Source organism: Hemiscyllium ocellatum, chromosome 11, assembly GCF_020745735.1.
Source record: "Hemiscyllium ocellatum isolate sHemOce1 chromosome 11, sHemOce1.pat.X.cur, whole genome shotgun sequence".
NCBI lineage: Eukaryota > Metazoa > Chordata > Chondrichthyes > Orectolobiformes > Hemiscylliidae > Hemiscyllium > Hemiscyllium ocellatum.
This window is the reverse complement of record NC_083411.1, coordinates 48,129,568-48,155,749: the sequence shown is the minus strand read 5'-3', so window position 1 is coordinate 48,155,749 and position 26,182 is coordinate 48,129,568.

Here is a 26,182-nt window from a genome sequence, read left to right as displayed (position 1 = left end):
AAGTGAGTATTTTGCATCAGTGTTTACTGTGGAGAAGGACATGGAAGATATAGAATGTGGGGAAATAGGTGGTGACATCTTGAAAAAAAAACATCCATTGTACAGAGGAGGAGGTGCTGAATGTCTTAAATGCATAAAAGTGGCTAAGTCCCCAGGACCTGATCAGGTGTACCCTCGAACGCTGGAAAGCTAGGGAAGTGATTGCTGGGCCTCTTGCTGAGATATTTGTATCATCGATAGTCACAAGTGAGGTGCCGGAAGACTGAAGGTTGGCAAACGTGGTGCCACTGTTTAAGAAGGGCGGTAAGGACAAGCCAGGGAACTATAGACCAGTAAGCCTGACCTCAGTGGTGGGCAAGTTGTTGGAGAGAATCCTGAGGGACAGGATTTACATACATTTGGAAAGGCAAGGGCTGATTAGGGAAAGTCAATATGGCTTTGTGTGTGGGAAATCATGTCTCACAAACTTGATTGAGTTTTTTGAAGAAGTAACAAAGGGGATTGATGAGGGCAGAGTGGTAGATGTGATCTATATGGACCTCAGTAAGGCATTCGACAACGTTCCCAATGGAGACTGGTGAGCAAGGTTTAGTCTCACGGAATACGGGGAGAACTAGCCATTTGGATACAGAACTGGCTCAAAGGTACAAAACAAGAGGGTGGTGGTGGAGGGTTGTTTTTCAGACTGGAGGTCTGTGACCAGTGGAGTGCCACAAGGACTGGTGCAAACTACATGATCATAAACAAGGCAGCATATGAAGTGCAAAACATGTAAGACAGCACAGTAATTCCTGACACTTCAAGACAATAGTGTAATCAAAATGTAAAATAACCATTTGTAAGTAACTTCCATCTATCAGATCTTTAAAATTAAAATTAATACATCCCGGCATCATGTTTGAATACATTAGTGTCTCTAATTTGGATGTTCGTAATTCGGGGACCTCCCTTCCACCTCCCCCCTCCCTCCCCCCACACACAGTGTAATAAAAGAATGATAATTAAGAAAACATTGTTCTAGCATTGTTCATGAAGAGCAGGCAGTTGAATGTTGTGACTGGTAATGTTGATATTGGTAATTGAATATATTTTTTCGAGAATTGTGCGTTTGCAGGCTGATTGAAGCTCCTTTGTCCTGATTTCTTTTTTAAGCAGTTTGCAGCAGAGAGGGATCTCTGTTTCAATGTTCGGTTAGCTGACTTGGAGCATTTCGAGTAAGAAAATTCCTTTACAAGCAACAAGGGTGACAATGGCATAGTTCTTCAATTGTGACCCTCACAGCCCAGTAATGCCTGAATGCTGGTCCACAGAAAGGCCTGCAGTACCACTAGTCCACTATTGTAGAGTTCAAACTGGCTACTTCATTCCTGTCCTTGTACATTATTTTCAAGGAGAAATACAAAACGTGTCTGTAATTTGCATGAGTGACTTGGTTTTGAGCAGGAGCTCATTGGCTCCTCCCATTATCGTCGTACTCACAAAAGATCACAGTTCAGTCTGTTCTTTTACTCCTTTCGCTGTCCTATCCCATCAATCCCACACTAAATCTTAGTCAGTTAATCTTTACATTTATATCTGCTGTCATTTGATCTCAGTAATTGCAGTCTTTTTAAAAAACACAGATTTTGGAAATAAGGACTAAAAATGTCCCCAGTATTGTTGATATTCTGAGCTGTGGTCTTGACAGACACTTATCCTTCTGGAAATCGAAATACAATACATTCATCAGTTCCCTTTTATCCATGGGACATGTTCCTTCCTCAAAGAACTCTAATAGATTGGTTAAATGTGATTTCCCATTCACAAAACCACGTTGATGCTACCTGATTGTTGAGAGTTTATCCAAGTGGCCTGTTATAACTTCTTTATAACTTCTGACATTTTCCCTGATGTTAAGCCTGTCATTCCCTGCTTCCTGCTCTCCTCCCATTTTGAGTAAAGAAATTACAATTAACTGTCTTCCAGTTTAATAGAATTTTTCCTGAATCTCAGGAAATATAGATAATTAAAACTAAGGCAACAACTATCTCACTATGTGTTGGGGGGTGGGGTGGAAGGGAGGTCCCCGAATTACCAACATCCAAATTAGAGACACTAATGTATTCAAACATGATGCTGGGATGTATTAATTTTAATTTTAAAGATCTGATAGATGGAAGTTACTTACAAATGGTTATTTTACATTTTCCTGCATCGCACTCTGACTAGTCATTTCTTTTAATATTCTTGAATAAAGTCCATCAGGACCTGGGCACATGATGGAGGGCTTATGCCCAAAACGTCGATTCTCCTGCTCCTCGGATGCTGCCTGATGTACTGTACTTTTCCAGCACTACATCCTCGACTCTGATCTCCAGCATCTGCAGTCCCTCCTTTCACCTAGATCTACAACTGTCCAAATTGTGAAGGAGGGAGTCGGCCATCATGAATCACAACAACATTCTAGCAAAGCTTGACCTGTTGAACCTAAGCAGAGCAAGCAGAAGTGCCATTTCCTTGTGACATTAGTGGTTGGCTCCTAACTGCAACATAGCTTTCATTGAAAAAAAAGAAATGACATGTTGTTGAGCAGCTGAAATTGTCATTAACCGTGTAACATTCCTTGTTGCCAAGCAGCCAAACCCTAGTTCAGTCTACTGTCTCAAAGAGAGCTGAACCTGTAGACTATGTAGGAAGATAGTGTTGTAACTATTGTCAGGATAGTGGACATTTAGCAGCATGATATTCTAGGTATGGTTGCAGAACAAGAGTACATTTGTGATTTTGGTATATCTTCCCATTGAGGCACAATACTGGCAAGGGCACAAGCATTTAACCAATGAATCCTTGTTCCAGTGAAAAATCCACTTATAAAAATTCACCCTAATGTGCCCCTAGAATCACTGGAATAAATCATTTCAAGGGGCAACTCCAGTACAAAAAATACATTTGATACGCTGATCATAAAATAGAAAGGAAGATAGAAACTTGAGGTTTTGCTCCTTATCCAATATTCAATTCATTTTATTTAAGATAGGGCAGTTCTTCTTTGTATAGCTCTATTGGTATATTCAAGAACTTATTTCAATACAGGTTGAAAATCAATTAACAATAGAGGCCAGTGATTACATGTATATGCTAAGAGTCATGTAGATGAAAATTAAACTGCTCTGTTAACTAGCAGAATAGTCACTGTTGTTTGATGTTTGGAGAAAGGATAAACAATATGTCAACAAATTAAATATTTTCTTTTGTTTTCTTGGTAGAGTTGGAGTCTGCTAAAAGTAAGGGGATTGAAGCAAAACAAAATATGCAGATAAGTCCAAGTCTTTTTGGCACAGGACCGGACATCAAATCTGTTGAATGCATCAAAGGTAAACCAGAAGAAATAAAATACACAACCACAGGAAAAAGACATTTTGCATCTGATGATGTATATGATGTAAAAGCTGTTCAATTGCAGAGTCATTCAAACAAACATGGAGATCGTATGCGTTGTAATGAAAAGAAACATGTTAAGACAAAAATGCATCGATGGAATACTCTTTCTTCTTTGACAAGTATCGAAAATGAACCTGCCTTGTTGGAAACTAAGCCTATTGGTCCATTAACATCCATTTCCACCTGTGCCAATAAAAAGGTCCAATCAGATTTAATGGAAATGGAGCCAGATACCATGGAAACAAAGTCAGTCACAGAAACAATACCAGTCACTACTCCAGTTTCAGTCAGACGTTACCCATGTGATTCAGGCATGAGAGAGGAATGTGCTTCTCATACAGAGACTAAAGCAGGAGAAAAATTAAACATTTCTCTTAAAGCTCAGCTGCCTGGAGGTGACTGCACCAATGTGGAGGAGTGTTCAAGTCCTTCAGGAGTAATTCTAGAGCTTGCTCATGCATACTCACAGAATCTAACAAAAGATGAGATGCATAATGTTACCACTGTGTCTTGCACTGATGAACAGCAAACCATGAACACAATTAGCATGAAAGACAAAGGGCAAGGTGAAGCAATTGTCAAAAACAACACAGTCCTAGAAATGGGAGATGAACATGCTCAGTAGATGAACAAGGATCAAAGTGGAACTGCATTCAGGCAAACTTTATATCAAGTAAACTCCAAGGAAAATATGTTCATCTCTGAAGAAGTGGTTAAAAATAGTCAAAGAAGAGGATCATGTTACCAAAATGATGATGGCAGTATAACTTCACGGATGTATTCTGTGGTGTCTACAGAAGATCTGACAGCACTGACAGAAAACTCAGTTCTGGAAGAGGAAATCTCCAGCAGGAGGAACTCATCTAAGACAGACAAAAAAAGCAAAGATGTTTACTCCCTTGACATATCCAGGTTACGTCTGAATTTAAACTGAGTCTCCTTTAAGACATTCGGCATGTTTAAACATTTAAAATCACCACACTTAGAACCAAAGATTGAAACTTGCGCAGTGAGGTCTCTTAACATTTCTGAGTGCAACACGGAGCCTGCAGAAGACAGCTCGAAAGATGACTTATCAAAAACAGAACAGATCTCTAACCAGACTGAGGCAAGTATAACTGAGATCAGTACATCGATAATTTGCCCTCAAGATAGAAACCTTCCTCAGGAAATATCTTCACTGACAAGTACACCAAGGCAGCTTTATGAAGTAGACAACTCAACCATTCAGGAATCTGCAACTGTAACTCAGCAAAATGAATGTCCCTCCACCAAACTGAGCTGTCTCCAACAAATAAAAAATAAACACAGTTTGAATGTTGACTCCAGAGTTCAAGCTATCCTCACAACTGACTTGGATAAGGAAATAGATGAGCAGCTCCCAATGAGTGATAAGGACACGTGTAGCTGTAAGATAGTATATTGGAATCGTTTTCGAGCACAGGGTACTGATGTTAATGACGAAAGCAAAGATTTAGCATATTCCATACGGCAGTGTTCACCAAAGACCACCCCACCTGATTCAGAAAACCACCTCTCTCAATACCTCACCACATTTACTGGGCAAAGTGAGAAATCCATGCTTACCAGTTGCTCCTTTGATTTTCCTAAAACTGATCTTGCACCAAAGCTTGAAGGCTCCATTCTGTCACAATTCAAGGCTGAAAGATATAGCATGCCGAATGGGTTCCATCTGATACGGAACAATATCATGGAGCTACTCAATGTGCTGAAAGAATTCCCCAGAGAAAGTCATATTGAGGAAGAATGTGCAATACTTACTTCATCAATAAAGGAGAAATTATATATTGAAAGTGGAAAACTGATGTCTGCTTGCCAGAAGGGCATTAAAGTAGACCAGGCTCCTGTGGAGATGCTCCTGGGAGTTTCTGAAAGTTTCCAGGCCCTCATACAGCTAACAGCAACATGTCTCCAGTTCACGACCTGCATGCATTGCGCAGAACGTCATGCCGAAGTGGTCAATAACTTAAAAGACGTTTCTTTGACTTATAAAACCTTTGTGAAAATCTCTCAGGATGCATGCAGCAGGAAGTGTGATGACTTAAGGATGAAACTCCTGGCTCAACAGTGTAATGCACTGACTGCTGATGTTTTCTGCCTGACGCAGTCATTCAAATAATATACCCCTGAAACAGAAAACAGTGTTTGTAAAGTTTGGGCCATGAGAGAATATTATTAGAACAATTTAAAGAAAGATGTAGAATTGTGTGACAAGTACATGATATGCACTAAACTCATCCCCTGGAAAAACATGCGCACTACAATATGACACTTCGATTGGCATTGGCCATATGACTAATAACAATCAGAACTCAAAGTTTGTGCGAAGATTTGTCGCTCGGGTGCTTGTTGTAGTGGTTCTGTTCGCCGAGCTGGAAGTTTTTGTTGTAAACGTTTCGTCCCCTGGCTAGGAGACATCATCAGTGCTCTGGAGCCTCCTGCGAAGCGCTTCTTTGATGTTTCTTCCGGCATTTATAGTGGTCTGTCCTTGCCGCTTCCGGGTGTCAGTTTCAGCTGTCCGCTGTAGTGGTTGGTATATTGGGTCCAGGTCGATGTGTTTGTTGATGGAGTTTGTGGATGAATGCCATGCCTCTAGGAATTCCCTGGCTGTTCCCTGTCTGGCTTGCCCTTTGATAGTAGTTTTCCCAGTCGAATTCATGTTGCTTGTTGTCTGAGTGTGTGGCTACTAGGGATAGCTGGTCATGTCGGTTCGTGGCTAGTTGGTGTTCATGTATGCGGATTGTTAGCTGTCTTCCTGTTTGTCCTATATAGTGTTTTGTGCAGTCCTTGCATGGTATTTTATAAACTACATTAGTTTTGCTCATGTTGGGTATTGGCTCCTTTGTTCTATTAAGTTGTTGTCTGAGCGTGTCTGTTGGTTTGTGTGCCGTTATGAGTCCTAGGGGTCGCAGTAGTCTGGCTGTCAGTTCTGAAACGCTCCTGATGTATGGTAGTGTGGCTAGTCCTTTTGGTTGTGGCATGTTCTCGTTCCGTGGTCTATCTCTTAGGCATCTGTTGATAAAGTTGCGCGGGTATCCATTTTGGCGAATACCTTGTATAGGTGTTCCTCTTCCTCTTTTCGCAGTTCTGGTGTACTGCAGTGTGTTGTAGCTCTTTTGAATAGTGTCCTGATGCAGCTTCGTTTGTGTGTGTTGGGGTGGTTACTTTCATAGTTTAGGACTTGGTCTGTGTGTGTTGTTTTCCTGTGTACCCTTGTGGTGAATTCTCCATTCGGTGTTCTCTGTACTATCACGTCTAGGAATGGGAGTTGGCTATCCTTTTCTACTTCTCTCGTGAATCGGATTCCTGTGAGTGTGGCGTTGATGATCCGGTGTGTTTTTTCTATTTCCGTGTTTTTGATGATTACGAAAGTGTCATCAACATATCTGACCCAGAGTTTGGGTTGAATTTGTGGTAGGGCTGTTTGTTCTAACCTTCGCATAACTGCCTCTGCTATGAGTCCCGAGATTGGTGATCCCATGGGTGTTCCGTTGATTTGTTCGTATATCTGATTGTTGAATGTAAAGTGTGTAGTGAGGCACAAGTCCAGTAGTTTCAGTATGCCGTCTTTGTTGATAGATTCCGCCTCCTGTTTTCTGTTATGTATGTCCAGTAGGTTGGCTATTGTTTCTCTGGCTAGGGTTTTGTCAATTGAGGTGAACAGTGCCGTCACGTCGAATGAGATCATGGTTTCTTCTTTGTCTAAGTGTGTATTCCTGATGGCGTCCAAGAATTCCTGTGTTGATTGTATGGAGTGTTTGGATTCACTGACCAGGTGTTTCAGTTTCTGTTGTAGTTCTTTGGCCAGTTTGTATGCTGGTGTCCCTGGTAGTGATACTATGGGTCTGAGTGGGATATCTGGTTTGTGTACTTTGGGTAGTCCATAGAATCTGGGGGTGTTGTTGCTTTCCGGTTTCATTCTTCGTAGGTCCGCTTTGGTTATCTGTCCATTTTTTTGTAGATTCCTTAGTGTGTTATTTATTCTATTGGTAAGTTGTGGTGTGGGGTCAGAATCCTTCATTTGATAGGTGTTGGTGTCTGCTAGTAGGTGTTGTGCTTTTTTGACGGCACTGTTCACCTCAATTGACAAAACCCTAGCCAGAGAAACAATAGCCAACCTACTGGACATACATAACAGAAAACAGGAGGCGGAACCTATCAACAAAGACGGCATACTGAAACTACTGGACTTCTGCCTCACTACACATTTTACATTCAACAATCAGATATACGAACAAATCAACGGAACACCCATGGGATCACCAATCTCGGGACTCATAGCAGAGGCAGTTATGCGAAGGTTAGAACAAACAGCCCTACCACAAATTCAACCCAAACTTTGGGTCAGATATGTCGATGACACTTTCGTAATCATCAAAAACACGGAAATAGAAAAAACACACCGGATCATCAACGCCACACTCACAGGAATCCGATTCACGAGAGAAGTAGAAAAGGATAGCCAACTCCCATTCCTAGATGTGATAGTACAGAGAACACCGAATGGAGAATTCACCACAAGGGTACACAGGAAAACAACACACACAGACCAAGTCCTAAACTATGAAAGTAACCACCCCAACACACACAAACGAAGCTGCATCAGGACACTATTCAAAAGAGCTACAACACACTGCAGTACACCAGAACTGCAAAAAGAGGAAGAGGAACACCTATACAAGGTATTCGCCAAAAACAGATACCCGCGCAACTTTATCAACAGATGCCTAAGAGATAGACCACAACCAAATGGACTAGCCACACTATCATACATCAGGAGCGTTTCAGAACTGACAGCCAGACTACTGCGACCCCTAGGACTCATAACGGCACACAAACCAACAGACACGCTCAGACAACAACTTACTAGAACAAAGGAGCCGATACCCAACATGAGCAAAACTAATGTAGTTTATAAAATACCATGCAAGGACTGCACAAAACACTATATAGGACAAACAGGAAGACAGCTAACAATCCGCATACATGAACACCAACTAGCCATGAAACGACACAACCAGCTATCCCTAGTAGCCACACACTCAGACAACAAGCAACATGAATTCGACTGGGAAAACACTACTATCATAGGGCAAGCCAGACAGAGAACAGCCAGGGAATTCCTAGAGGCATGGCATTCATCCACAAACTCCATCAACAAACACATCGACCTGGACCCAATATACCAACCACTACAGCGGACAGCTGAAACTGACACCCGGAAGCGGCAAGGACTGACCACTATAAATGCCGGAAGAAACATCAAAGAAGCGCTTTGCAGGAGGCTCCAGAGCACTGATGATGTCTCCTAGCCAGGGGACGAAACGTTTGCAACAAAAACTTCCAGCTCGGCGAACAGAACCACTACAACAATCAGAACTGATGCAAGACATGTCCTCTTTCTATGGTAATGTAGTACTCTGCTGATTCTTCAGACTTCTATATGCATCATATAGACAGCATTTTAATGCTGCCCTTTCAAACTGAAACTGAGGTCTGAATTCATTCCATTGACTTTTGGGAATCTGAAGGTTTCAGGGGCTTCCCATCGTGTTTCCAGAGGACCAGGCCATGCTACAAAATTCCGTATAATTTGATATGAGTTGATACCAAATAAGCAATCTCCTCCAGAGAACTCTCGAAATGAAAATATTATGTCTGCCCACGTGTGTCTGTGCATGAGTGCATTTGTGTGTGTGTGCAGGGTGTGTGTGTATATGCGTGTGCGTGTGCATGCTGAGGTAAGAAGGTGCTGCCTTGATACTGTAGATAAAGTAGGCAGTGAAAAGTAATAGAAATATAAGAATTTTCCTTTAGCATCTATCTCACGTTCTGTTGTTTGATATTAGCATTAGATACTTTAAGCTGTAGAATGTTTAAGTCTTTGAATTTGACATTGTTTGTTGCAATAGAAAATATATGGTATTAAAGAATTCTATTTCCACATTACAGTGTTAAATAGTGATCATTGGATTTCCTCAGGATGGCGGGAGGCAGGTTGCAGTATCTATCACTTGCTGGGTTTACAAGAAAGGCATTCTTAGTTAGTTGATATATTTGTGTAATTTCTATCTGAATCGAAAGAGGCTAGGATTTTAGGATACAGAGCTTAAATGGGCAATGCTGCGAAAGATCATTAATTCTCTCAGTGGTTTATAACAACAGAAACACTTAAATTATCACCTCACCAATTCTTTTGACATGCCAATGCTGATTATATCAAGATAGAAGCCATTATTTGTACCATACAAGGCTATAAAAATTCTAAGTTTCTTTGTAATTATACACATGGTCTGGGACTAATTTCTTGATGCACAGCACCGAAAGAGCTCTTGAACACAATTATGTTATACTGAGGCTAACAATTTGCCCATCATTAAAACTAAGGTATTGAAAATTGTCGCTTGCAATTCTGGGTCTACAGTTTCCCTACAATTATCAGTCCCTGGATGGGGAGTGTTGGTTTAAGGAATCACCTTTGTGATAATGGATGCCCAAGACAGCTTTATATCAGAAAATTTTCCTTGTTTTTTCTTTTAATGGTTCAAAACTCAAACAACCTTGTATGTACAGAGAAAGTCATACTTTCAAACATTTTATTTTCTCTTTCAGCTATAATTCACATAAACTGATCTTTGCTCCTAAGCTGGAAGTTGCGTTTTTTTCAGTGACCTATCACTGGAGAGTGGCATAATCCAAGAACCAACAGTAAGTTAACACCTTCCATCCCGACCTCAAATTCACCTGGACTGTCTCAGACTCCTCCCTCCCCTTCCTAGACCTTTCCATTTCTATCTCGGGCGACCAACTCAACACAGACATCTACTATAAACCGACTGACTCCCACAGCTACCTGGACTACACCTCCTCCCACCCTGCCCCCTGTAAAAACTCCATCCCATATTCCCAATTCCTTCGTCTCCGCCGCATCTGCTCCCAGGAGGACCAGTTCCAATACCGTACAGCCCAGATGGCCTCCTTCTTCAAGGACCGCAGATTCCCCCCAGACGTGATCGACGATGCACTCCACCGCATCTCCTCCACTTCCCGCTCCTCCGCCCTTGAGCCCCGCCCCTCCAACCGCCACCAAGACAAAACCCCACTGGTTCTCACCTACCACCCCACCAACCTCCGTATACAGCGTACATCCGCCGTCATTTCCGCCAACTCCAAACGGACCCCACCACCAGGGATATATTTCCCTCCCCTCCCCTATCAGCGTTCCGCAAAGACCACTCCCTTCGTGACTCCCTCGTCAGGTCCACACCCCCCACCAACCCAACCTCCACTCCCGGCACCTTCCCCTGCAACTGCAGGAAATATAAAACTTGCGCCCACACCTCCTCCCTTACTTCTCTCCAAGGCCCAAGGGATCCTTCCATATCCGCCACAAATTCACCTGCACCTCCACACACATCATCTATTGCATCCGCTGCACCCGATGTGGCCTCCTCTATATTGGGGAGACAGGCCGCCTGCTTGCAGAACGCTTCAGGGAACACCTCTGGGACACCCGGACCAACCAACCCAACCACCCCGTGGCTCAACACTTTAACTCTCCCTCCCACTCCACCGAGGACATGCAGGTCCTTGGACTCCTCCATCGCCAGAACATAACAACACGACGGTTGGAGGAAGAGCGCCTCATCTTCCGCCTGGGAACCCTCCAGTGTCCTACTCACAGTCATTTCCTCACTAATCATTGATGGTCAATTTCCATGGGTTTGGGAAGAGGAGAGTCTCAACATGTGGTTAAAAAGCCATATTCATTCCAGAAAATGACCGAAAACATTGTTTCTGCTATTTGAGGATTTCTGTAGGGATATTTACAGACCACATTGACATTGACATTTACAGGAAACACGTATGATGATCGCCTGCATAAGTGACGTGATTAGCTCATGCTATTACAGTAGCAAGAAATTTCACCACGGGTGATTTAAAACGCAACTTGGTCTTTATAATCTAACAAGAGTGGGGGAATTCAAAAGGTGAGAGGAGAAAGATTTAAAAGGGACTTGAGGGTCATATGTAGAATGTACTGCCAGAGGAAGTGGTAGATACAGGCACAGTTACAAAATTGAAACAACATTGGACATACACATGATTGAGGGATAGGGGCCAAACACAGGCAAGTGGAACTAGTTTAGTTTGAGAAACTTGGTCGGCATGAATGATTTGTACCAAAAGATCTGTTTCCATGCTAAATGATTTTATGACTCTAAATTAACATGTATTTATTATTATTAAAAAGAACTGTGATTTTAGGCATAATCCATGGGGACCACAGACATGTCTGTCTGTTGCAGAGTTCCATGTGGTTATACAATTTGAAGGATACTTGTCTGCATTAAGCATAGCAAAGCAAAAATTCAATCCTTTATGTGCAGGATTTGAATGTCCATTGTTCATTTTATTCTACCCCAGATACTAGTCATCCAGCCCAGTAAGCAAATCAACCCTCAGAGAGAGATATAAAGCACATCAATAAGATCATTATAAGGGACAAGGAATAATCCTTTTAGCTTACGATATTGATTAGTATGAATTCATACTAAGTCTAATTCACAGACTTCTACATAAAGTTAGTGAAATTACAGCTGGAAATGACAATGGCCACACCTTTGAAATAAACTTACACATATCCTGAAGAAAGGCTTATGCCCGAAACGTCGAATCTCCTGTTCCTTGGATGCTGCCTGACCTGCTGCGCTTTTCCAGCAACACATTTTCAGCTTTAAAATGTGTTACCAATGATCACAGATTACTTGTATATTGCAGGAAACAAACTCCTGCTGTTGGCATCACCTTGCATCGCAAGCCAACCATCCAGCCAACTGAGCAAAACTGACCCCCAATTCATATCATGCAGGACTATACAGTAGCACTGTCAATTATTCTTAGCTTCTCTTTTTGTGAATTGCACATGGTGAGGAGGTAGCTATTTGTAACTTTGTCACCGTGTTGGCATTTAATGTGCACTATAGCTTTCTTACAAGCATTGTCATTAATGCAGTGTTTGTACAATCTATATATCCAGTTTTAGTTTTGATTGCTTCTTTTGTTCATTTTGCCTTAACACTTGCAAAGAACTCTGGGGCCGCTGAGTACTCTCAAAACTCTGCCTTTTTCAGCAGCAGATTAACTGTAGCGGATAAAATTGGATCTTTGGAAAAAGATGGTCTGAGCAATGCATGAGTATGTGGTTGAAAGCTCTTCTTGGGGTCAAATATGAGGTCAAAGTTGCAAACAATCTGTTTTGGTCTCAAATAGTTGCTAGAGAGAAAGAGGGAGAGAGATGAACCATAGCTAGTGAACAGAGTTTGGAATGGCACATCAGTTTTCTCAATATTTAACTGGCGAAAATTTCTGCTCTTGAAAATCAGAGTCAAAAAGTGTGGGGCTGGAAAAACACAGTCAGGCAGTATCTGAGAAGCAGGGGAAATGACATTTTAGGCAAAAGCCCTTCATTAGGATGCTGCCTGACAGACTGTGCTTTTTCTGCTCCAGACTCTTTGACTCTGATCACCAGCATCTGCAGTCCTCACTTTCTCCCAATCTTGAAAGTCAGACAGATCATTAATTAGCAACAGTGCAGCAGTCAAGAGAGATTGTGGTTAGGTAGAGTTAAGTGTTGACAATATATCTTTTTTATAATAATGTGGTTAAGAAGCAGCATATCAATGTGAAACAAGAGGACACCTAGGATAGATTCTTGGGGGCATGAAAGATACTGACATGAGCAGTGATAGCATGGATCTGTTTCTTTGGAGGACTTGAGTATTATTCTTAAAAACGTATGACCGAGGTCAAATACAACAACATAGTGTTTTTCCACAAACCCATGCTCTGTAAGAATATCTAGGAACTCCCTCCCTTGGTGGGATGTGTTGTCCCTGTCGAAGTGGTGTCCTTCCTCATATAAGGATAATAGTGAGAAAGTGTCATGTCATTTTGTGGCTAGTTGATTTTCGTGTATCCTGATGGCTAGTTTTCTGCCTGTTTGTCCGATGTAGTGTTTGTTACAGTTCTTGCATGGTATTTTGTAAATGACATTAGTTTTGCTTGTTGTCTTTATAGACATCATAGTAACCCACACACCCACCAACACACTGAAACCACAGCTAATGAACTTGAAAGACCCTATACAGACAACAACAAAACTAATGTCATTTACAAAATACCATGCAAGCACTGTAACAAAAACTACATTGGACAAACAGGCAGAAAACTAGTCACCAGGATACACGAACATCAACTAGCCACAAAACAACATTACCCTCTCTCACTAATATCCTTAAATACAGATGAGGAAGGACACCACTTTGACAGGGACAACGCATTCATCCTAGGACAAGCCAAACAGAGACTCACATGAGAATTCCTGGAAGCATGGCATTCTAACCAGAATTCTATCAGCAAACACATTGACTTGGACACCATTTACCACCCCTGAGAAAAAGAAATGGAAATGATATCAACAATCCAAAGAAACCAAACATATAAATAGAAAGCAGGAAGCATCAGCAATGCTTCGTCCAGAGGATCACTGAAGATATTACCTAGTATGGTGACAAAATGTCTGAAAATGAACCTTCCAGCTCAGTGGGCAAACCTAGATCCAGAACCCCAACCTGAGCTACAAATCTTCTCAAAACTCACTTAGAAAAGGAAGCTTAGTGAATTAGTCTGTTGCCAGAATGTCTTGTATAATTGCTCAGAAAGTGTATCATGCATAGACGGCATCATGTGCTACTTTCCTGAGTAGATCTCATGAAAGATGTGTAAAGACATATGCACTTATACCAGTGTCAGTCTTGGCATATAGCACATGCGGCCCATTCTATATGGGATCTATCACTTAAATGGGAAAAAAAGCTTCTGAGTTGTTGACATGCTGGTTGATTGGCAAGACTTTATTTGGGGGAGGTGTTACCATGGAGAATGAACCAATTAATGCGGTCTGATAGTTAACTACCAAGCATTGGTTAAAATTTAAACCAGGCAGGTTGACTGTTCAAGGAATTGCCTTGACAAATTAACCAGAGAAAATATGTCATCTATTTTATTGAACTGAAACAGGTGCAGTGTGTGTATACATTGCTTCGTACTGCAAAAAAAGGACATTGTGTATTAAGATATGTAGCGTCCAGTGCATGCAAGTGGACCACATTATGTGCCTGACTACCAATCTTAAATTGTTTGTCAGTATAATTCTTTTCATATTCAGCTTACTTAACATATTACGACTTACTGAGATAGCATTCACTGTCAAGCTCCCTAGCAGTCACTAGATTAGATTCCCTACAGTACAGAAGCAGGCCCTTTGGCCCAACAAGCCCAAAGAGTCCAGACCCATTCTCCTACATTTACCCCTGACAAATGTACCTAACAATTTAACATGGCCAATTCACCTGACCTGCACATCTATGGATTGTGGAAGGAAACCCATGCAGACATGGGGAGAATGTGCAAATTGCTTGAGGTTGGAATTGAACTCAGGTCTCTGGCATTCTGAGGCAGCAATGCTAACCATTGAGCCACCATGCCACCCTAGTCAATCACATAGTTATTGCCAAGCAGAAGGCCTTTGTTAATGACAACTGGCCACTATTGCACAGGCCATTTAGCTACAGATGCCAGCTGAATCTCCCTTTGCACATACCTTGACTCTAGCTGAACAACTTTAAAAAAGTGTGTCTTTTTCTCTGCAATTTCAAATTCTAAATGACTACCAAATGATTAATTAAAAACTTGAAGTGCGGAATATAAATAGCAAGGAAAGAATAAACCATGGATGTTAAAGAAGATTTCAATGGACGCCTCATTTCCAACTACTGCATACGGAAACAACTACCCTGAATTTCTGATACATAGCGGCTATTCCAGGCTACCCCTGTGATAATAACAAATAGCTGTGTGCATTAAACAAGTCATGGATGCACCATTTACTCCAACAAGCCAACTCTCCACTGGAAAATGACAAAGACATAGCAGGGCTCTACAATTTGACAAAATGACAAAACTCCCCCATGACCAGTGAGTTATAGATATAATGCACCAAGGTTCTTTAATCAAAGGACATATTTGTAACAGGTAAGAATTTCATCTACTGAATGTCAATCTTGCTCAGATCCATTGACATTACATTGTTGATGTGAGTACTTGCTTTTCTGGAAGCTGCGGAAATGCCTTCATTTCATGAATATCCATGTTCACTGGCATTCTTCAACTGAGAAAGCCTCGAGGTATTTAACTCTTGAAGAAGCATGAAACCTACCCAAATTCCAGATTGTAAGCTCTTAATTAGAACGGGGAGAAAATTGCCCAGAGACCACCTCCAGCATGAAGATTAAGCTGACAATCAACAAAACAAGGGGCCAGCTCATTTCAATTGCAGTAGACATGTCCTTTCACCAACTTTTCACTCAAGATTTCAATTCAGCAGAAAACCTGAGCTACACATCACATTTAGAGAGCATATTTTATACCAGGAAATAAAGCCATCTAAGTAAAATGTGTCTAGGATGTCACAGCTCAGAAATGATTTGGAGATGCTGGTGTTGGACTGGGGTGTACAAAGTTCAAAATCACACAACACCAGGTTATAGTCCAACAGGTTTAATTGGAAGCACAATAGCTTTCGGAGCACTGCTCATTCATCAGGTGATGAAGGAGCGTTGCTCCAAAAGCTATTGTGCTTCCAATTAAACCTGTTGGACTATAACCTGGTGTTGTGTGCTTTTTAACTTTGTACAGCTCAGAAAGGCTAACATATTTTACAACTGTAACTATTCTACATTTTCCCTTGCTATCTTTTTTAATTCTTCATCTGGGCTGCATCTCTAAAGAAAATAGTTGATACTTTTGTAGCAATGTTAATGTCAAGGTGTAAGTATAATTATAGCTATTTTGTCATCAAACACGGCACAATGAAAACAGCAAAGGCCATCAAATAACTTAGAAAATTAAATAATGTGCTCTAGCATTGTTTGAAGAATAAATGTCAAACAAGACACTGTGATAACTCCCGTAAAATCGGATTATTTTACATTCACCTGTAAAGATAGGTATCTTGCTTTACTATCAACTCCTAAAGACAGTGATGAACAATTAGGCACTGTATTAATCCCTCAGCACCACACTGAAAGTTTCATCAAAAGGACATGAGTTGCAATTATCATACTTGACAAGGAATTAAGTACTTTTGAAATGTAGTCACTGTTGCAATATGGATAACATAGAGGCTAAATGATAAACAGCTATGCTCTACAACTAACAATATCACATAATCTGTTGGCGGGAGGATAAAATATTGGCTAGATCTCCTTCAAATACTGCAACACAATGGGATCTTTTACAGCCACTTTTGAAAACGCAGACTGCCAACAAGCTGGATACCTTCAGTAAAAAAGTGATGTTAGTCTGGAGATTGGAATATGAACCTTCAGTCTTCTAATTGAAAGGCCAAGGAAGTACAACCGAGACACAGCTGATTGCCTAAGATTGGCTATTCACATGTTTGGGAGAAGACTTAAACTTTCGATTTTTTAACTCAGGTGCTATTACTGAACCAAGGCTGACACTTGCTGAAAGACATACACTGTCCAACTGATTATTCTTCACATGTGAGCCGAGGCAGTGAACCATGGATTTTGCTTATACCATCTGTTTGCTGTTGTGACATACATTGAATAGTTGGTGTCAGAAAATAGGCAGAACTCCTGTTGGTTTAGAAATTCATCATATTTGTATTTAGAAATGGTTTCCAGTGAAAAGATGGGAAGTGTAACTGCTCAGCTGTGCTGGTAGGTAGAAAATCAATCCAAATTCCATCTATCCGGAGGTCCCTGCTGGGAGGCTTGACATTGAGTGTGACCAGGCTCACCTGTTATACCCTAAAAGATAAATGGTCCACTAACATTCACTGCCTGGAGTCACACATGATGAAGCTGCATTTTGTCAGGGTGCAGTTTAGATTGACATTGTCATGACAGCATGAGAAAAAAATGGCATGGAAATATTAACGTGCTTGTTCATTTTAAATCAATCTTTCAGCTGGACTCTTCGCTACAAATCTTCAATCATCTGAATCCATATTCACCAGATTATTCATCCTCATAAAAAATGTTTAAATAGGACATCATAAATAGTTACTTAAATATTGTGGTTTAGAACTTATTTCAGATACTACATGTTTTTCGTGGCTGAATAGTGTCTCAATGTTCCTTAAAGAGAGGATAGAGTATACAGTATGAATATTTTACAGGATGAATCAAGTGCAGGATAGATTAATCACTAAAACATATAATTTGATAAGACTTGAAAATATACGGGAACTGAAATTTATAATTGTCTCACATGCATTTCTTCTGATGCAGGCAGCATGCCAATGTTGTATTTTTTGTTAATTTAAAGGATTTAGTCAAAATTGAGTACACTGTTGAGTGGCTGCATGTCTCAGTCTGGAGTACGAAATCTTGAGAGGACGATATAATTTCAAGATTACTTGTGGTACCTGAAGTCAATCTGTGCCTCTTAAAAGGAAAGCACATTTTGATTAGAATTGGAAGACAGTTTACTCTGAGAAGGAAACAAACAATGGCACTGGATGACAGAAAGCATTCTCCAAGGTTCTGTGACATAGCAGTGGAAGCTAATGGACAGGGAAAGAGAGATCATTTATCCATTAGGAAACAGAAGCTCCTTAAGACAGACACTTCTAACATAATGGGAACAGTTAGCTGTCACTGTCTATAGTGTTCAATAGTTTGATGCGCCTGTGTTTGACTATATTATTTTATCCATTGATTTGTGTAGTTGTCCTTGAGTGCGTAAGTATGTGCATGGAACTCAAAAGAAAACTGAAAATGTTCCATAGAAAAGCTTGGTCATCTCGTTATATATAAATACTGTTAGTTCTGAGATATTTTAAAGTATTGTGGATTGTGGATTTAGAACAATTACCATCTCTGCATTGTTCTGCGACAAATAAGACATCAAAGATACACAGGGAGCTGACAAATATATAACATTGTCAGGATCAGCAGTGTAACCCTGAAGATCACATGCAATACCACCAGATGTTCAATGACCTCAGTACTAGCCAAAATCAGTGAATGTGTCTTCAACTGTTGTGTCCTCACAATAGAACCTTTAGCTCACATATATTCAATGCACCACTGTCTTAATTTAAGTACCAATAATCTCAATCAATAGTGACTTACACTGCACATTCATAGCATTGCCCTCACCATTGCACACTTGGTGTTACAACCTCATACACATATCTTGCAGCACAGCTATTAGCAGCTAAGAATTGATTATCGCAAAAAGGCAATTTACAGTTTTTGCTTCCAAGCATCAATTATTTTTCTTGCAGATATTGAACGATATGAAAGAAGTACATCAGAGTGTCCTTCCAGTAATATTGGATCCGCAATCTTTTCTTTCCCTTTAAGATGACATTGCAGCAGAAGGAGGGTTAAGGTGGAACTTCTACCTGTTACCGACCCTTTCGTGATAATGACTAACTTTCACATATTGCAGCTTACGCAGCCATACTCTAGGTGAGAACTTCATTGTTGTACAAGAAAATAGGATGATCTGTAATGAAGAACCTACTGTAGAGAAGCAAGAGGATGAAGTCCATTTAAAATCAGCATCAGCATAAAGGATTTTTAAATGAAGCTCTCAGGCAGGAATTAATGACTCCTACTGGGTCTTCTCTAAGTAATCAAACAGTAGGCTTTCTGACAGTAGTCCACATCAATGCTCGTAAGAACACAGGAATCTTGCCTTTGGAGCCTGCTTCATCAGTTGTAGCTGATTTAGTTGCGGCCACTTTACCGTTTGCCCTCTTAAACCTTATCCTTGTATATCAAAAATCTACTTAACTCGGCGAAAACAAATTCATTGACTCAGCCTCCACTACTTTCTAAGCAAAAGAATTCAACATACTAATGACCCTCTGAGAGAAAGAAGAGCGTCCTCATTTCCATCTTAAAAAGAAATCTAAAACAAAAACAGAAAATTCTGGAGTTCAGCAGGTCTGGCAGCATCTGTGGAGAGAAAGCCAGCATTAAAGTTTTGAGTCCAGTGACCCTTCTTCAGTTCTTTCATTTCAAAGATGCTGTGAGACTCGTTGATTTTCTCCAGCTCTTTGTGTTTCTGTTTCAAATTGCCAGCAATCACAGTTCCTTGTTTTTCTTTAAAAAGGAGCCTCTTATTTTTAGTCTGCCCCCTAGTTCTACTCTCTCCCATAGAGGAAATATCCTTTGATTACCCAATCTATCTAACAAATCACCTTAGGATCTCATAGAAACACAGAGTGATCCATTCAGGCTATCAGGTTTGCTCCCTGATTTTGGAGTTGTGTTCAACAGCTTCTTTCATTCTGCTCTGTCTATCGCTGAGGTTTCAAAGCAGTCACCTCTTATTCTTCCAAACTGAGAGAATACAATGTGCCCAAGCTCTCTTCTTTAGATAGTCTGACCAGCCCAGGAGAAAATCTGGTGAAAACCGAAAGAATTGTGGATGCCGTAAATCAGAAACAAAAACAGAAATTGCTGGAAAAGCTCAGCAGGTCTAGCAGCATCTGTGGATAGAAAACAGAGTTAAGGTTTCGGGTCAAGTGGCCTTTCCTCAGAACATAAATTTGGTGAACATTTATTGCACTCAATCTATGATGTAATATGCATCTTGAGGTAAGGAGACCAAATCTGCACATGGTACTTTAGATGTGGTCTAACTGATATTCTAAGCAATTGAAGGATGCCTTTATTACTTCTGTACTCAAATCTTTTGTGATAAAGGTTAACATACCACTTGTAATTGCACAAATTTGTAATTTGTGACTTAGTGATGCAGACATCCAGATCCCTTTGTATATCTACATGCTTAGCCAGCCTGGAACATAAAATGCATTGGAATATTTACTGACCAGTAACAAGAGTGAATACAATGCTAGAGTGAAAAGAGTATGCATGTTTAGGAGCAGGATGTCTAAGTGGTAATCCATTGGGCATGAGGGGCCTGCAGTTAGGCCAAGAGGAGAGGGTAACACTGCTGTCAGGTTGTTACTGCAGAGGTCATGTATGAGGTCTGCAGTGAAGGAAACATCGGAAGTTGGAAGGATGACCTATAGAAAAGGCTGATGAGCCTACAGACAGGAATGTATAATGCATTGGATGCTCTGCCAAATGATCTGTGAGCATTGTCAACGAGGATGGAGGAGCCGAACTTGGTATGAGCTTTGGCACTGAACTTTGCACAGAGCTGGAAACCATTCCTTTTAGTCTGGAAAGAGTGACCAACTCCATGAAAATACTTGCACTACACAGTATACAATTGACCAGCAAATCTCAGCTTCCAGTACAGTATAACCAGAAGACGTAATACCCACAAGTCAAAACAATGAAATACTGTGGACATTTAAATTTATAACTCTAAAATCAGTTTTTAAATGAGGAATGATAGCTGTTAATTTAAAATAAGTGGCTGCAAGGAGATAGAAATCCATGGAATGTCAAACCAAATGATATGAAGGGAACGACAAACAGCAATCCTTCAAAGGGGAAGAAGAAAGTCAAAACAGACTGGTCTGTGATCTCTGGTGACTACAAAAGTATTGAGGGGCTGATGACTCTCTGCTCCACAGCATGCCTTGTCCCGCAGATTATGTCCCAAATTGCGGACACATTTTGTGTTGAAGGCAGCCCCTTCAGAAGCTTCTTTAAATGACCTCACGTATGCCAATGAGTTAACGTACCTGCGAGTATTAGCCTGGTAAAGAGAATTAATGTTGTTTAAAAATTAACGTTGTTTAAAGTAACCCCTTTCCTCTGTTATGCAGATAAAGGATTCTCTCAGGTAAAAACAATGACTGCAGATGCTGGAAACCAGATTCTGGATTAGTGGTGCTGGAAGAGCACAGCAGTTCAGGCAGCATCCAAAGTGCAGCGAAATCGACGTTTCGGGCAAAAGCCCTTCATCAGGAATAAAAGCAGTGAGCCTAAGGCGTGGAAAGATGATCTCTCCACGCTCACTGCCTTTATTCCTGATGAAGGGCTTTTGCCCGAAACGTCGATTTCGCTGCACTTTGGATGCTGCGTGAACTGCTGTGCTCTTCCAGCACCATTAATCCAGAAAAAGGATTTTCTCAGTCTGAGGGGTAGAAGCTAACAAGGTGAAAGGAATAGGACGACAGAAGAACTCTCTCATCTTAAACCCTGGAGTTCAGTCACAATTAAAAGGAATCAGAACAACAAAACCTCATCCAACTTGTGAATTAAGCATGCTGAAATTGACTGTTCAACTCTCAATGTCAATGTTGCTAGTAAACCCCGCTACAATGACCACAATGTACAATTTGTGAACAATCCAGTGACTGATTTGCAAATCTGTTTTTTGAACTTTTAGCTTCTTGGACTAACCTCTTATTTCTAATCCATATGGTCTGTGCTTTGATACTAATTCTCCTCATATATGGTAATTGATGAACTCATTCTTGATAGCTCAAGAAAGCTTGGTTAAAAAATTGGCACTTTTTAAAACATAAGTTTATTTAAGTATGGAAGAAATATATTCACAAAGCATCAGTTTTAAATTAATTTCGTTGCAAACATTTGATGGGCGGGAGGTGGGGATGGCGTGGGGGTAAGGCAAATAAAGAAAAAGAGGCACCCTCCTCACTAATGATCCTAATGATCTGGGGTAGCCAGTCTGCGGATCCTTTTCAGGGGGTGAGCATAACATTGAATACAGTATCAGAAGCTCACATGAATTCAAGCGCAGATTGCAGCTATCATGGCTGCAGGTACTGGTGCTAAAAGGGGTTTATAGTGACTCATGGCAGTCCAACAATTTGGGTTTCAACAAATTATCAAGATTTAGAAGCGTCACAGTGGCAGTGAACCCATGTTATATTAGGTCAGGCAAAACATGGAAGTCAGACACGAGGAGACTACACAGGCATGATAAGTTGACTTCTGCAGGAAATATTGGTTGGATTGATTGATAAAGTTAGTTGGAAGGGCTGCTTGTTGAGGTTTGTATTTCATCATCCAGGATGTAGTACCATGGTACTTTCTACAATCACAGTGATCTTCACATATTATATTTTCATATTACACAGTTTCTTCAAAAATAATTGAGAAGCCATTTTACTGTTAAAACAAAAAGCTGCTCAAATCACAATGTCACTTAATTTCAAAGTGGATCATGGTGGTTTAAAATCCAGATATGCCCATCTCAAGAAGATACTCAAAAAGTACTTTCAGTGAGTTGATAATTAGAAGTGGGTAGTGAAAATTCAATGCCACCTGGGTGCCCAGCGTGGGCAATAGATAACTTGAAGCCACAGAGTAGGCTGCAACTCCTTTGCCTTTAAGCAGATTCTCGGATCACAGCCAAGTTCAGCTTGACACACCGATTAATGCAATTACCTTTCCACAGAGTACATGGAGGGTCTGTGAGGGTGGGGAGTCACTGCAGGAGGTCACAGTTTGAGCTATAGCAGCAATGAAAGTGAGTCATGTCATAATTCCTTGAGCATACAGACTGCAATTGAGCAGAGTGCTGGACCACTCTGAATAGAGCGTTGTTTTTGTTTCTGCCACATCTTGAACAGGCATCTTGGCACAACTCTGCACTGTTTTGTCCTCTGCAAACATGGTCACCATCACTTATACAACTAGTTCCAAAGCATCCTGTGTGCAGTTACAAGGTCTGCACTGAGCCAGGCTTCAAAAAGCCAGTTCCCCGAGCAACTTTTTACAGGCGACAAAGCATGCTAACCCCTTGGCTGCAAAGCAGACTCAGGCAAATGTCAGCAGTGAGAATGGTTCCAAACTGGATGAAACCTACAGAGAATAAAAAGATACAGTGGTGTGGGGACATTACAGATAAGGGACCAATGGACACCCAGTGGCAACCTCAAAAGCAGTACAGGGTCAGTGCAGTCAGGCTCCCAGTAGTGATAAACCAGAATGGAGCGATTCATTTTCAGAGCCATGCTGTCCCATCTCAACAAGTGTCTGACAGCAGGAAGAATGGGGGAGCAACTGGATGCTGAGCCTTTGCAAAAGGTAAAGGAGGCCACATTAAGTTATATTCCCTTTTCCTTCAATAAGGCTGAGACCTTCAAATGCAAGAGTGCACTTCATGTCATCATCTGCTAAGTAGTCATCTCTTATTATGCTTTGATTCTCTCCTTCAACAGGAAGCAGCCAAAATGAGTGTATAGGATCCTGGGGTGGCTGCAGTTGCCCCTGGGTGTGAAGATGATTATGCAGGTATGACATTCCATAATTCATCACATTGCAGCAACTGGAAGCATTCACACATGCCCAGGCATCAATAGTGCATGCCACCATACAATTTGACCTCTCACAGATCTGCACAGTGGTTACACATGGTGATCGGCGTTGAGGAGAACCGATGGAAAATGCTAGCAGAAATCCTCTGTGATTGCTGCCTACGTTCCACATTACTATCCTCTGTTAGCCAGGGCATAACCCTGGTGTCTCACTGATCTCTTTTGCAGATGTTGCACAAGAAAGCAATTTGGACACTGAAGGGAGTGCTGCATCTAGAGAAGGAACAGCAGGAAATGTTTTTACTGAAGTCTTCAATAAATTATATTTCCCAGGCTCCCCAAAGATTACTGCAGAAATCATGCTGTTGGTTTGACCTTTGCCATGAGACACTATCTATTTTCTGCTGTATTGATGCATTTCTTGGACAATATTAATATATTATGTGACAAATTGATTTCTAAGTCCACAAAGGCTCTCCTGAAAGGTACATTTTGCAGCAATTCAGTTAGCCTACAATTCCATTTCTATTGCCTGCATTGCTATAAGTTGTCGTTCATTTAGCATCTGTTGAAGAAGAGGAAGTGCCATGTCCCTATAGTGAATAATCTTGAGCTGTCAAGAATTGAAACGGTAGCAACTTTTTTGTCACCTCAGATGTGAACATGCAGCTGCAGAATATGTTCAAGAGAGAGGAGATAATGGATAGTCTAGACTACAGGGAAAGGCATGCAAAATTAGCTGAGGTAAACATTGAGGACATCTATGATGGTTGATATTACTGGGATATGGCCAAGGAAGGCCAGACACTCAATGAACGACAGATCTTCTGTTATCTTATCAATTCTCTCCTATGTTAAGATCCAGGTGGGCCCGACTTAGAAAGGCCAGCATATTGTGCGGTATGTCAGCTTAACTCACCTGCATGTCATAGCAGATAAAGAACATAGGTTGCTGGCTACTGAAGTAATTGATACTGAGCTCAGGGTATTACGCTGAGGAACTCTCTTAAAAATGTCCTGAGGCAGAAATGATCAACCTCTGAACAACCACAAGCATCTTCATTTGTACTAGGTATTGCACCAACTAGTGCGGGGTTTTCCTTCAGTATCCTAAGGGATCTAAACGCCACACCTCACTAGACATTACATACAATCTTGAAGGTAAAGCCAGTCTCTTTAACCTCTCATGTGGAGTTCAGCAGTTTTGTCCAGGATTGGATTAAGGCTGTAATAAGATCTGGTACAATTTGGTGGAACTAGAGACTATAAGAGTGATAAAGATGTACAGCATGGAAACAGTCCAACCCGTCCATGCCAACCAGATATCCCAACCCAATCTAGTCCCACCTGCCAGCACCCGTCCCATATCCCTTCAAACCCTTCCTATTCATATACCCATGCAAATGCCTCTTAAATGTTGCAATTGTACCAGCCTCCACCATTTCTTCTGGCAGCTCAATCCATACACTTAACACCCTCTGTGTGGAACAGTTGCCCTACAGGTCTCTTATATCTTTCCCCTCTCACCCTAAACCTATGCCCTCTGGTTCTGGACTCCCCCACTCAAGGGAAAAGACTTTGCCTATTTACTCTATCCATGCCCCTCATAATTTTGTAAACCTCTATAAGGTCACCCCTCAGCCTCCGACGCTCCAGGGAAAACAGCCCCAGCCTGTTCAGCCTCTCCCTATAGCTCAAATCCTCCAACCTTGGCAAATTCCTTATAAATCTTTTCTGAACCCTTTCAAGTTTCACAACATCATTCCGATAGGAAGGAGACCAGAATTGCACGCAATATTCTAACAGTGGCTGAACCAATGTCCTGTACAGCCGCAACATGACCTCCCAATTCCTGTACTCAATACTCTGACCAATAAAGGAAAGCATACCAAACGCCTTCTTCACTATCCTATCTACCTGCGACTCCACTTTCAAGGAGCTATGAACCTGCATTCCAAGGTCTCTTTGTTCAGCAACACTCCCTAGGGCCTTACCATTAAGTGTATAAGTCCTGCTAAGATTTGCTTTCCAAAAATGCAGCACCTCACATTTATCTGAATTAAACTCCATCTGTCACTTCTCAGCTCATTGGCCCATCTGATCAAGGTCCTGTTATAATCTGAGGAAGCCTCTTTACTGTCCACTACAGCTCCAATTTTGGTGTCATCTGCAAACTTACTAACTGTACCTCATATGCTCACAAACAAATCATTTATGTAAATGACAAAAAGTAGAGGACCCAGCAGCAATCCTTGTGGCACTCCATTGGTCATAGGCCTCCAGTCTGAAAAACACCCTCCACGACCACCCTCTGTCTTCTACCTTCGAGCCAGTTCTGCAGCCAAATGGCTAGTTACCCTGTATTCCATGAGATCTAACCTTGCTAATCAGTCTCCCATGGGGAACTTGGTCGAACGCCTTACG